The 14838-nt window shown below is 39.1% G+C and overlaps 1 pseudogene; it reads right to left on the bottom strand.

Annotated features, from left to right (window-relative positions):
* Positions 1 to 10130: 10130 nt before the first annotated feature.
* LOC136393056 (ras-related protein Rap-1A-like) lies at positions 10131 to 11414 on the bottom strand (annotated as a pseudogene).
* Positions 11415 to 14838: the final 3424 nt, after the last annotated feature.

Genomic DNA, 14838 nt, shown 5'->3' with positions numbered 1-14838 from the left:
AAACTGCAAATTGTCTTGGCCCTGGCCGGTTGGCTTAGTGGTAGAGCGTCGGCCTGGCGTGCAGAAGTCCCGGGTTCGATTCCCGGCCAGGGCACACAGGAGAGGCACCCATCTGCTTCTCCACCCCTCCCCTCTCCTTCCTCTCTGTCTCTCTCTTCCCCTCCCGCAGCCGAGGCTCCATTGGAGCAAAGATGGCCCGGGCGCTGGGGATGGCTCCTTGGCCTCTGCCCCAGGCGCTGGAGTGGCTCTGGTCGCAACAGAGCGACGCCCCAGAGGGGCAGAGCGTCGCCCCTGGTGGGCGTGCCGGGTGGATCCCGGTCGGGCGCATGCGGGAGTCTGTCTGACTGTTTCTCCCTGTTTCCAGCTTCAGAAAAATACAAAAAAAAAAACAACAAAAAAAACCCCTGCAAATTGTCTTCCAAAGGGATTGCATCACTTTTCATTCCCATGTTCAATGAATGAGAGTTCCTGTTGCTCCATATCCTTGCCAGCATTTGTTGGTGTCCGTGTTTTGGGCTCTCATTATTCTAATAGGTGTGTAGTAGTATCTCATTATTTTTTAATTTGCATTTCCTTGATGACATAATTTGAAACATCTTTTCATATGCTTATTTGACATCTATATACTTATTTGGTGAGGTGTATGTGAAGGTCATTGGCTCATTTTTTAAATGGGGTTGTTTGTTTTCTTACTGTTGAGTTTTAAGAGTTCTTTGTATATTTTGGATAATAGTCCTTTTTCAGAGGTGTCTTTTGCAAATATTTTATTTCTTTCTTCCCAGCCTATGGCTTTCCTTCTCATTCTCTTTATACTATCTTTCCCAGAGCAGATTTTAATTTTAACAAAGTCTAGCTTATCAATTTTTTTTCATGGATTGTGTCTTTTGATGTTGTATCTAAAAAGCATCACCATACCCAAGGTCATCTAGGTTTTCTCCTATGTTATCTTCCATGAGTATTGTAGTTTTACATTTTACATTTGGGTGTATGATCCATTTTGTGTTAATTTTTGTGAAGGGTGTAAGATCTATGTCAAAATTAATTTCTTTTTTTTGCCTGGGGCTGTCCACTTGTTTAAGCACCATTTTCTAACAGATTGTCTTTGTTCCATTGTATTACCTTTGCTCATTTGTCAAAAGACAGTCGACTATATTTACAGGGGTCTTATTCTGGGCTCTCTGGTCTGTTCCATTGATGTGTTTGTCTACTCTTTCGCCAACACCACACTGTCTTAATTACTGCAGTTTTATAGTAAGTCTTCAAGTTCGGTAGCATAATCCTCAACTTTGTTCCTTTTCTTTCAATATTGTGCTGCCTATTCTGGGTCTTTTGCCTCTCTACATAAACTTTAGAATCAGTGTGTTCATATCTGTAAAATAACTTGCTGGGATTTTGATTAGGAGTGCATTGTATCTATAGATTTGTATCAAGTTGGGAAGAACTGGCATCTTGACAACATTGAGTCTTCCTATTCATGAACATAAAATTGATTTAGTTTTTTTTATTTTATTAATCAGAGTTTTGTGGTTTTCCTTATATTAATCTTGAACACATTTTGTTAGATTTTATTTTGTTGGATGCTAATGTAAATTATGTTGTGTTTTTTATTTCAAATTCCATTGTTCATTGTTGACAGATAGAACTGCAACTGACTTTTTAAATTTTATTTATTTATTTATTTATTTATTTATTTATTTATTTTTTACAGAGACAGAGAGTGAATCAGAGAGAGGGATAGACAGGGACAGACAGACAGGAATGGAGAGAGATGAGAAGCATCAATCATTAGTTTTTCATTGCGCGTTGCAACACCTTAGTTGTTCATTGATTGCTTTCTCATATGTGCCTTGACCACAGGCCTTCAGCAAACCGAGTAACCCCTTGCTGGAGCCAGCGACCTTGGGTTCAAGCTGGTGGGCTTTTGCTAAAACCAGATGAGCCCGCGCTCAAGGTGGCGACCTCGGGGTCTCGAACCTGGGTCCTCCACATCCCAGTCCAACGCTCTATCCACTGCGCCACTGCCTGGTCAGGCTGCAACTGACTATTAATTTAGAAATTAAATTTAATGGAATGACATTGGTCCACAGGAACACACAGGTTTCAGGTGTACATTTCCATAGAATGTGAACAATTCATTGTGATGAGTGCTCATCACCCAAAGTCAAACCACATATTTTTGTCACCACATATTTGGTCCTCCCACTTCCCTCCCCCATCGCCTTCCCTCTGGTAACCACTTCACTCATAGGCCTATGCCTATGAGTCTCAGTTTTATATCCCACCTGTGTGTGAAATCAGAGTTCCTAGTTTTTTCTGATTTACTTGTTTCACTTAGCATAATATTCTTAAGGTCCATCCATGTTATCATAAATGAAAATATGTCATCATTTCTTATAGCTGAGTAGTATTCCATTGTATATATATATACCACATCTTCTTGATCCAATCCTCTATCAAGGGACACTTTGGTTGTTTCCATGTCTTGGCCACTATGAATAATGCTGTGATAAACATGGGGGTGCATATGTCTTTGCATACACGTTTCTAAGTTTTTTGAATAGATACCCAGTAGAGGGGTTGGTGGGTTATATGGTAACTCCATTTTTTATTTTGAAATTAATGGAGTGACATTAGTTAATAAGAGTACCTAGGTTTCAGGTAAACATCTCTATAGCATTTGAACTGTATAGCATTGTGTGACCATCACCCAAAGTCAAGTCATTTTCTGTTACTGTAAATTTGTCCCTCTATTTTTAATTTTTTGAGGAACTGCCATACTGTTTTCCATAGTGGTTGTATCATTTTACATCACCACCAGCAGTGAATGAGGGTTCTTTTTTCTCCACAATCTTTCCAACATTTGTTATTACCTGTCTTGTTGGTATCAGCCAGTCTAACAGGTGTAAACTATCTCATTGTAGTTTTGATTTGCATTTCTTTAATAGGTAGCAAAGATGAGCATCTTTTCATATATCTAATTGTTGTTTGTATATATTCATGAGAGAGGTGTCTGTTCAGGTACTCTTCCCATTTTTTAAATGGATTGTTTATTGTTGAGCTTTGTGAGTTCTTTACATATTTTGGATATTAATCCCTTGTCAAAGCTGTTGTTTGCAAATATCATCTCCCATTTGGTTGACTGCCTTTTTGTTTTGTTGGCAATTTTATTCACTGTGAAGCACTTTTTAGTTTCATAGAGTCCCAATCACTTATTTTTGCCTTTAGTTCTCTTGCCTTTGGGGTCAAATTCTTAAAACGTTCTTTATGGAAAGGTCTATAAACTTAGTACCTATGTTTTTTTCTATGTAATTTATTGTTTCAGATTTTATATTTAGGTCTTTGATCCATTTTGAATTAATTTTTGTGCAGGGGGATAAACTGTAGTCAAGTCTCATTCTTTTGCATGTGGCTTTCCAATTTTCCCAGCGCCGTTTATTGAAGGGGCTTTCTTTTCTCCATTGTGTGTTTTTAGCTACTCTGTCAAAAGTTATTTCCCCATATACATGTGGTTTTATCTCTGGGCTCTTTATTCATTCTGTTCCATTTGTCTCCGTTTCTATTTTTCTGCTAATACCATGCTGTTTTGATTATCATGAGTCTGTAGTATAATTTGAAGTCAGATAGTGTGATACCTCCAGCTTTGTTCTTTTTTCTCAGGATTGTTTTGGTGATTCATTTGGATTTTCTACATAGATGATCATGTCATCTATGAACAAAGACAATTTTATTTCTTCCTTCCCAATATGTATACCTTTTATTTCCTTTTCTTGACTTATTGCATTAGCAAAGACTTTCAGTACGGCATTAGAAAGTAGTGGTGAGAGCAGACACCCTTGTGTTGTACCTGATTTTAGTGGGAAAACTGAGTTTCTCACCATTAAGTATAATATTTTTTGCATGTCTTTGTGGATAGTTCTTATCAAGTTGAAACAGTTTTCCTCTGTTCCTGTTACTGAGAGCTTGCATCATGAATACATTTTGTCAAATGTGTTTTGTGCATTTATTGATATGATCATTGACTTTTTTAGTCTGTTGATGTGATGGATTACATTAATTGATTTTCAAATGTTGAACCAAACTTGAGTTCTCATATAAATCTCACTTGTTTGTGATATATGTTTTGTACTTTAGGTATTTTGATTTGCTAATATTTTGTTGAGGGTTTTTGTATCTGTGTTCATGAAATATTGATCTGTAGGTTTTTTTCTTGTAATGTCTTTGGGTTTCATATTTGGGTAATACCTCATTGGATGAGTTAGGAAGCATTTCTTTTGCTTCTATCCTCTAATAAAGATTTTAGAGAATTGATATCATTTCTCCTTTATATGTTTGGTAGAATTTACCAGAATTCATCTTGACATTGTGATTTTTGTTTTGGAAGGTTTTGATTCAATTTCTTTAATAGTTATAGTCTATTCATAGTGTCAATTTCTTCTGTGTGATCATTGGAAGATTGTATCTTTCAAGAAATTGATCCATTCCATCTAGGTTATCAAATTTGTGGGCACAGAGTTATTCATAGTATTCTTTTATTATCCTTTAATGTCCGTGAGATCTGTAGTGAAATCCCCTTTCCATTTCATTTTTATTGCTTTTTTTATTCTTTCAAATTTTTACTAAATTTATTGGGGTGACAGTGGTTAATAAAATTATATTGGCTTCAAATGTACAATTCTATAACAATCATCTGTATATTGTACTGTGTGTTCACCACCCAAAGTCAAGTCCCCTTCAATCATCATTTATCCCCCCCTTTACTTCCTTCAATCTTCTTCCAACCCCCTTTCCCTCTGGTAATCACCCTACTGTTGTCTGTGTCTGTGAGTTGGCTTTTTTCTTTTTTTGCTTAATCACTTCATTTCTTTCATGCAGCTCCCAACCCCCTACCTTCTGACAGTCAGTCTATTCTCTACATTTATAAATTTGTTTCTGTTTTGTTTGTTTATTTTGTTCATTAGATTCCACATATAAGTGAAATTATATGGTACTTGTCTGTCTCTGACTGGCTTATTTAGCTTAGAATAATACTTTCAAGGTCTGTCTATGCTGTTGCAAGAGATAGTATTTCCTTCCTTTTTTATAGCTGAGTGACATTGTGTAAATATACCACAGCTTTTTTATCCACTCATCTACTGATGGGTACTTGGGCTGCTTCCAAATTTTGGCTTTTGTACATAGCATGGCAATGAACTGGGGTACATATAGTCTTTCAAATTAGTGTTTTCTGTTTCTTTGAATATACAGTGTGTCCATTAAGTCATGGTACATTTTTGACCAGTCACAGGAAAACAACAAAAGATGATAGAAATATGAAATCTGCACCAAATAAAAGGAAAACCCTCCCAGTTTCTGTAGGATGATGTGGCAGCATGTGCGCATGCACAGATGATGACGTAACACCATGTATACAGCGGAGCAGCCCACGGCCATGCCAGTCGAGATGTGGACAGTACAGAGGAAAGTTCAGTGTGTTCTGTGGCTTGCTAAATTCGAATCTGTGACCAAAGTGCAACGTGAATATCGGCGCGTTTATAACAAAGCGCCACCACATAGGAATAACATTATTCAGTGGGATAAGCAGTTGAAGGAAACCAGCAGTTTGCTGGAGAAACCCCATTCTGGTAGCCATCAGTCAGTGACGGGTCTGTAGAGGCTAGACGGGATAGCTACCTAAGGAGCCCTAAAAAATCTGTGCATGAGCCCAAATCAAATTGCACTGAATAAGTATGAAACTGGGAGAGTTTTCCTTTTCTTTGGTGCAGATTTCACATTTCTATCATCTTTTGTTGCTTTCCTGTGACTGGTCAAAAGTGCACCATGACTTTACGGACACACTGTATTCCCAGATGTGGGATAGCTGGGTCATAAGGTAGTTCCATTTTTAATTTTGGGGGCAAACTCCATACCACTTTCTACAGTGGCTGCACCAGTCTGCATTCCCACTAACAGTGCACCAGGGTTTTCTTCAAACCCTCACCAACTCTTGTTGTTTGTTGATTTACTGATGATAGCCATTCTGACAGGTGTGAAGTGATACCTTATTGTGGTTTTAATTTGCATTCCTCTGATGATTAGTGATGTTGAGCATCTATGCATATGCCTATTGCCCATCTGCATGTTCTCCTTGGAGAAGTGTCTATTCAGGTCCTTTGCCCATTTTGTACCTGGATTTTCCATTTTTTTGTTGTTGAGTTATATGAGTTTTTTGTTGTTTGTTTTGTTTTTTTAAGTGAGAGGAAGGGAGATAGAGACACAGACTCCCACGTGCACCCCGGCTAAGATCCACCTGCCAACCCCCATCTATAGCAATGCTCAAATAAACCCAGCTCTCCTTAGAACCTGGGGCTGATGCTTGAACCAATCAAACCACTGGCTGCAAGAGGGAAGAGAAAGAGAAGGAAAGAGGGAAAGGGAGGGAAGCAGATGATTGCTTCTCTTGTGTGCCCTGACTGTGGATCAAACCCAGGACTTCTGCATGCCAGGCTAACACTGTATCCACTGAGCCAACTAGCCAGGGCCTGAGTTCTTTATATATTTTTGGATATTTGTGTTCTCTTCATTTTTATTTAATTATTCTGGCTAAAAGCTTATGATCTTAATAATCTTTTTAAAGAACCAGCTTTGGTTTCATTTATTTTCTCTGTTGACTTCTTGTTTTTAATTTCATTGATTTCAGTTCTAACTCTTATTTATTTTTTATGCTTAATTTGAACTCAATTTGCTCTTCTTTTCTAGTTTCTTATAGTAGAAACCTGTTATTAATTTTAGATTTTTCTTTTTCCTAATATATGCATTGATGCTATAAATTGCCCACTAAGTACTACTTTCACTGCATCCCACAAAGTGTGATAAGTTGTTTTTATTATTATTATTATTATTATTATTATTTTGTATTTTTCCAAAGTTAGAAGCAGGGAGGCAGTCAGACAGATTCCCACATGTGCCTGACAGGGATCCACCCAGCATGCCCACCAGGGGATGCCTGCTCTGCCCACCTGGGATGGAGCTCTGTTGCAGCCAAAGCCATTCTAGTGCTTGAGGCGGAGGCTATGGAGCCATCCTCAGCACCAGGGCCAACTTTGCTCCAGTGGAGCCTTGGCTGCGGGAGGGGAAGAGAGAGAAAGAGAGAAAGGAGAGGGGGACAGGTGGGAAAGCAGATGGGCGCTTCTCCTGTGTGCCCTGGCCAGAAATCAAACCTGGGACTTCCACACGCCAGGCCAACACTCTACTGCTGAGCCAACTGGCCAGGGCAAGTTGTTTTTTATTTTAATTAGCTCAAAATATTTTAAAATTTCTGTTGAGAGCCTGCTTTAATCCATATGTTATTTAGAATGTGATTTGACTCTCCATGTATTTTGGTGTTTTCCAGAAAGTCTTCTATTATTGGTTTCTAATTTATTTCCCTTGTTGTCTGAGAGCAGATATTTCTATTTTTGTAAATTTATTAAGGTATGTTTTATGGCCACAAATGAGATATATCTTGATGAATGTCTTTGTTGTTGAATGAAGTAGTCTGAAGATGCCAATTATATCTTTTTTATTTAATAAAGTTTTATTTTTCAAAATGTTCAGTAGGTGGGACCTGTTGTTTGTGCATTTCCACCAGCAGCTGGAGCATCCCTCCTTTGGTGTTTTTGGTGTACATTACTTGAGCTATGTGCTTTGAAACTAGTTTAATAAGTCCTTCAATAAGGGGCTCCTGAAGGGCTGCCCTGGTCAAGGAGCTGCAGATCTTCAGTCTCTCAGAGACCACAGCTGGGGTTATACTCGTATAGTTGGGAACTTCCTTGTAGAGTTTATCATATGTTGCTTTGTCAAACAAGACTAGGTTATTAAACTTGTCCTGATCTTTGCCTTTGGATCACTTCTTTTTGGCCTTGCCCCCAGGTTTGTTTACTGGGTCTTTGTCTGTCTTGGGAGACTATCTGGTACCTTTCTTCTTGTCAGCCCAGGGCAGCACAGCAAAACTCGAAGAGCAGCTGCTATCTTAGTGATTGATGGTATTGGTAAATTCAACTATATCCTTACTGATTCTTCTGTCTGCTGGATCTATTTCTCAGAGAGAAGAACTGTTGAAGTTTCCAACGATTATTAGTTAATTCATTTATCTCTCCTTGTAAATCCACCAGTTTAGACCAGTGTAGTTTGACTCTGTTGTTAGGTGCATACATGTTAAGGACTTTTATACTGTCTTAGAAAATTAACCGCTTTATCATTATGTAATGCTCTTCTTTATTCCCAATAACTTTATTTACTTTAAAGTGTGTTCTGTCTGAAATCAATAAAGCGATCTCTGCTTTCTTTGGATTAGTGTTAGCATGGTATATTTTTCTATTTTTCTCCTTCCCTTTACTTTTAGTCATGTGTCTACATATATATTTATAATAGATTTCTTATAGAAAACATTTAGTTCAGTTATATTTTTTGATCCACTCTAATAACTTGTCTTTTAAGATGTAAATTTAGACCATTGAAATTCAAAGTGATTATTGATATAATTGGATTAATATTTACCATACTCATTACTGTTTTATATTTGTTGTTTTTGTTCTTTGTTCTTATTTTTGTCTTCCACACTTTTTCTGTTTTAGTTGAGTATTAGATACGATTTCATTTCCCTTTCTAGTATATCACTTACTTTATTTTTTTATGCAGTTCCATTGAAATTTGCAGTATCATTTACAACTAATCGAAGTCTCCTTTTAAACCACTTACAGGTAGTGTGAGTACCTTATAATAATAAAATAATCCTAACTCCTTCCTCTTATCTCTGTATCATTGTCATCATTCACTTTACTTGTATGTAAGTATGTGCAAGCATGTATACATAAGATATATACACACACAGACATAATCCAATACATTGTTATTATTAGTTTGAACAAACTGTTATCTGTTAAATCAATTAAGAGTAAGAAAAGTAAAAGTTTTTATTTTACCTTCTCTTATTCCTTCTTCAGTGTTTTCCCTTTCTTTATGTAGATCCAAGTTTCTAGTCTATATTATTTTCCTTCTCTCTAAAGAACTTTTTTAAAAACATTTCTTGAAAGCCAGGTCTACTGATAACAAATTTCTTCAATTTTTTTGTTTGCTTGAGAGTGTTTCTCCTTCACTCTTTTTGTTGTTGTTGGTTTAGTATGTAATATATCTTAGCTTTGAAAGCCATAGAAATCAGTTATTGCAGTTTTTTTCCTATAAAAGATCCATTTTTCAAAGCATATGCCTAAGTTTAATTAAAATATAATGACAGAATGACATTTCATGATTCTTAAAATGTAAAATGAAGTCAATGACTCAAAAAAGTTGTCTGCTGCAATGAGTTTGATGGGAAATTTCATAATCTATATTGTTACAGATAAAGTATAATGGTTTGACATTTTAGTGGGAGGAATCATGATAAAAAAAGGTCAGTATGGGCCCTGGCCGGTTGTCTCAGTGGTAGAACGTCGGCCTGGCGTGCAGGAGTCCCGGGTTCGATTCCTGGTCAGGGCACACAGGAGAAGTGCCCATCTGCTTCTCCACCCCCCCCTCTCCTTCCTCTCTGTCTCTCTCTTCTCCTCCTGCAGCCAAGGCTCCATTGGAGCAAAGTTGGCCCAGGCGCTGAGGATGGCTCCATGGCCTCTAACTCAGGCACTAGAATGGCTCTGGTTGCAACAGAGCAACGCCCCAGATGGACAGAGCATCGCCCCCTGTTGGGCATGCTGGGTGGATCCCGGTCGGGCGCATGCAGGAGTCTGTCTGACTGCCTCCCCGTTTCCAGCTTCGGGGGAAAAAAAAGGTCAGTATGAAATCATTTGATCATAATAGCAACATTTAACATTTAAAATGCATCCATGCTTTTTTGTAGAAACATATTAGAGTCAAGTATATTTATTTTTACACGTGTTACACTGTTATTGCAAAGGAGAAATAGTATTGTCTATTTCCTAAGAGATATACACAGAACAAAAATTTCCCCTCTCTGGGGAACTTGTGCCAACCGATATAAGATCTAAATTCTTTACATAACATGTAAAACAGGAGAATCCCTTTCAGATTTATTTCTTAAAGTCTGGAATGCTGGCACTTTCCAATCAGGCCATGATTTTTCATTCCTGTAATCTGGCTCAGAGCACCTGCTCGTTGCAGCTCTAAAGCCGCAGACCTGATTTCTTTTCAGGCTTCTTTTCCATTGGTGCTTTTCTATTTATCTGTCTGACCAGGTCATAAAATATCTCATTAACATTTATCTGTGACTTTGCAGAAGGTTCTAAAAATGCACAGTGACACCACTGTCTTGCTAGATTCTGACCCTGTTCTTTGCCAATTTGTCCCAGTAGAGCCTGAGCTCTAAGACAGTCAGGCTTCCCGACTCCACTTCCCTGCACAGTGGGACACTCCTGCTTAACAGCAGGGCTGGCAGCCTCTTTGAGACTACTCTTGAGGCGGCTATGAGGATGCTACTTATCAGTGCCAAGAATAATTGCCACCAGAGGAAAGACACGACCGGCACACAAGTTAGTTGCAAGAATCACACAGGCAGTTTATTACTCACAAATCCTTTTGGCATGCCTGGGCACAGCTTAAGGGGGGCCCGTCAGCATGCTCCTCTCGGCTGTCCTTGGTCAGAGCAGCATGGAGACAGTCTCTCGACTACCGCAGCAAGCAACATTCCCCCCCCAGCCCCCCCACCCCGCTTTAGTACCACCTTCTAACAGGTGTTAATCTACAGGATTAGGATTATCACATCAAACCACCTTTTGGGGAGTTCCACACAGGGAGCCCTTTTTATGTTAATCTACCAAAATGAAACATCAAGCCACTTTTAAGATGTTCCTAGAAAAGCTTCTTGTTTGTGTTAACCTACAGAGTCATGACATCAAGCCACTTTTTATCTATATATAACTTCACACGCACACTAACTGGGCCCTGAGTGAAAGGTCTAGTCTGCCTATCATATCTGTACACACTATATTAGTTCCTGTCCAGACAGCATAGCCTTATTCACTTTCCTTAACGGCTTTTAATATTATATCCTAACTTATTTATTACTGTAACACAATTACTGGTTCATCTTGCAGGTCACATTTATTGACAACCAAAATCATTGGAACATCGTCTTTGTCCTTAACCCATCAATCTATTCCCTCAGGCCCTTCAGTTATTAAATGTAGACTGAGCTGTAATAGAATATACTAGTAAAAACTTTTGTCCTTTTTTCATATACAAACTTCTTATCACTGTAAATTGCTTTGTTCCTGCCAAATCCAAGATTTTGAGCATACACTGTGGACAATCACCTTCAACTTGTTTTCTGTAGGAATCTTTTATCATTTGGTCATAGTTTTCAACAAACATTCCCTGAACACACTAAACCATCAGAACAGACTTCCCTATTCCTCCTCAACCAAGGACCCGAGTTTGTACTCACGCATGGTGTGGTCTATTTGAATACTGACAACCCCCCCAACCTCCACCCCTCCACTTCTGGACCTGATGGAATCTGTGACTTTATTTCTTTTTCACTTTTGAAGGATAATTTCACAGAGTGTACAGAGTTCTAAGTGCATGAGTTTTTTTCTCTCAGCACTTTATTCACTCCATTGTTTTCTTATTTGCATGGTTTCTGAAATATCAGATTTAATTTTATCTTTGTTTCTTGATAGGGAAAATGTTTATTCTCTTTGGCTTCTCCAGGGATATTTTATTTATCTTTTGTGTGTGTGTGTGTGTGTGTGTGTGTGTGTGTGTGTGTGTTTGTAGTTTGAAGGTGTAGTTTTTTTGGCATTTATTCTGCTTGGTGTTCTCTGAATTTCGTGGATTTGTGGTTTGGGGTCTGACATTAATTGGAGGGATATTCAGTCATTATTGTTTCAAATATTTTTTCTGTTCCTTTCTCTCTTTCTTCTCCTTCTAGTTCCCATTTCACATATGTTACACCTTTTGTAGTTGTCCCATGTCTTTGGATATTCTAGGTGTTTTTTTTTCTTCAGTCTTTGTTTTCTTTGTTTTTAATCTTCAGGGAATGTATTTAAAATTTTTTTATTGATTGATTTGAGAGTGAGAAAGAGAAAACATCTATTTGTTGTTCCACTTGTTTATGCATTCTCTAGCTGATTCTTATATGTGCCCTGACTGGGGATTGAACCCATAATCTTGGCAAATGGGAGGCTACTGGCCAGGGCCTGAATTCTATTGATATATTGCCTAGCTCAGAGATTCTTTCTTCAGCCATGTCCAGCTCATAAGAGACATTCTTCTTTTCTTTTCTTCTTCTTTTTTTTAAAATTATTTTTATTTATTTATTCATTTTAGAGAAGAGAGACAGAGAGAGAGAGAGAGAGAGAGATAGAAAGAGAAAGGGGGAGGAGCAGGAACCATCAACTCCCATATGTGCCTTGACCAGGCAAGCCCAGGGTTTTGAACCAGCAACCTCAGCATTCCAGGTCGACGCTTGATCCACTGCGTCACCACAGGTCAGGCTCTTCTTCTTTTTATTAATGTTTATTTTATTGATTTTAGAAAGAGGGAGGAGGAAGCGAAAAAGAGACAGAGACATTGAGCTGTTCCTGTGTGTGTCCTGACCAGGGATCGAACCAGCAACCTCTGTGCTTTGGAATGATACTCTAAACCAGTGGTAGTCAACCTGGTCCCTACCGCCCACTAGTGGGCGTTCCAGCTTTCATGGTAGGCGGTAGTGGAGCAACCAAAGTATAAATAAAAGGATAGATTTAACTATAGTAAGTTGTTTTATAAAGATTTATTCTGCCAAACTTAGCGAAAATCCAACATAAAGTACTTGGTAAGTAATTATTATTATATGCTTTAACTTGCTGTAACTCTGCTTTATAAATTTTATAAAGTAAAGTTACTTCCCTACTTTATAAGTCACCATTACTGTGGAACCGGTGGGCGGTTAGAAAATTTTACTACTAACAGAGATACAAAAGTGGGCGGTAGGTATAAAAAGGTTGACTAACCCTGCTCTAAATGATCGAGCTATCAAGCCAGGGCGGCATTCTTCATTTCTGTTACAGTATTTTAAAATCTCCAGTATTTCTCTTTGTTTCTTTTTTAGACTTTCCATCTCTCTGTTTATATTGTCCATCTGTTTTTGCATGTTGTCTACTTTGTTCATTAAAACCCTTAGCATATTAATCATGATTGTTTTAAATTCCTGGTTTGGTCATTCCAGAGTCTCTGCCTTGTCTTGTTCTGATGCTTGCTCTGCCTCTTCAGTGTGTTCCTTGCCTTTGGTATGCTTTGTAATATTTTACTGATAGATGGGCCGGGTAAGAGGAACTACTTACTGTAAATAGGCTTTTTGTAATGTGATAGTGAAGTGTGGGTGGAGGGGCAGTGTTCTACAGTCCCACGGTCAGGTCTGTTTTTTAGTAAGCCTATGCATCTAGACCGGGGGTCCCCAAAGTACGGCCCACGGGCCACATGCGGCCCCCTGAGGCCATTTATCTGCCTCTGCCGCACTTCTGGAAGGGGCACCTCTTTCATTGGTGGTCAGTGAGAGGTCCTGGAGTACTGTATGTGGCAGCACCGCAAAGTACAGCGTCACTCACGTACAGTACTACTTCGCGTCAGGGCTCCGGAAGCGCTTCATATCACTTGTTACGGCTAGCAGTGACAAATATGGAACCGGACATTAACATCTCATTAGCCAAAAGCAGGACCATAGTTCCCATTGAAATATTGGTCAGTTTGTTGATTTAAATTTACTTGTTCTTTATTTTAAATATTGTATTTGTTCCCGTTTTGTTTTTTTACTTTAAAATAAGATATATGCAGTGTGCATAAGGATTTGTTCATAGTTTTTTTTATAGTCCGGCCCTCCAACGGTCTGAGGGACAGTGAACTGGCCCCCTGTGTAAAAAGTTTGGGGACCCCTGATCTAGACTGTGAACTCCACAAATGTTGCTCAGATTATTTCTCTCCCCGTAGGTGGGACAGGATGGCTAGAGAGGGCTGGAGTTAAGTATTTCCCTCCCCCAGGCTGGTCAGGCTCTGATAAGAACCGGTTAGGTTCTGGTTCATCAGTTTCCCCTGAGGAGAGGCCCTGTTAAAGAGGGACAGAGTGCTCTATGTATGGCAAGATGGTCCCTTTCCCCCTCCACTCTGCCAGAAGCCCCAGGGGACTTTTCTCAGATATTGACTATGGTAATATGGCCAAGCTTTTACAGGGGTATCTCACCTTACTGTGCTTCCTCCCCCCACGACTGAATCTCTGACTCACCGATTCGTCCACACTGAGCTGCGGCAGTTCGTCAGGGGTAGTCCCGGTTCTCCTGATGCTCTCGTTCCCACGGTGGTTTCCCTTTATGAGTCTCTGCTCTGGAAAGCTATGACCCTGTCTCCTGCTGGTCTCTCTAATCTTACAGGCAATGGCTTGCCCTGTGTCTTCCCATATCTTAGGGATCCAAGAAGAGTTGTTGGTTTTTCAGTCTGTTTTTCTATTTGTTAGGATGGAGTTTGATTATGACACTGAGGTGCGGGAGTATCCCTTCCCACTCTGCTCTCAGACTGACACATCGCTCTCATTGAGAACCAGAAGGTACAAGGACTGGCTTACAAGCTGGTAAAAAAAAATCGAAAGGTGCTTTGTGAGTCAGAGGATGCTCCCACGAGGGCCAGCCTCAGTGGAAGGGGGAGAAATGCCGGCCTTGCGTCTGGTAAGTAGGCAGAGCAGATCCAATGCTTAAGATCAAACTGAGTTTCCTGTTGGGAAACCGTGGAATCAATGAGGAGTGTTTGAAGGAAAAGGAGTAGGATTTATTTAAAAAAAACTTGTTCACAAAGTAAAAATAAATAAATCCATTTTTATAAAATCTAGAGATTAACTTTGTAAAG

This window comes from Saccopteryx leptura, chromosome 2, assembly GCF_036850995.1.
Source record: "Saccopteryx leptura isolate mSacLep1 chromosome 2, mSacLep1_pri_phased_curated, whole genome shotgun sequence".
NCBI lineage: Eukaryota > Metazoa > Chordata > Mammalia > Chiroptera > Emballonuridae > Saccopteryx > Saccopteryx leptura.
The sequence above is the reverse complement of the archived record's forward strand: the minus strand, read 5'-3'. Positions and strand labels throughout refer to the sequence as shown.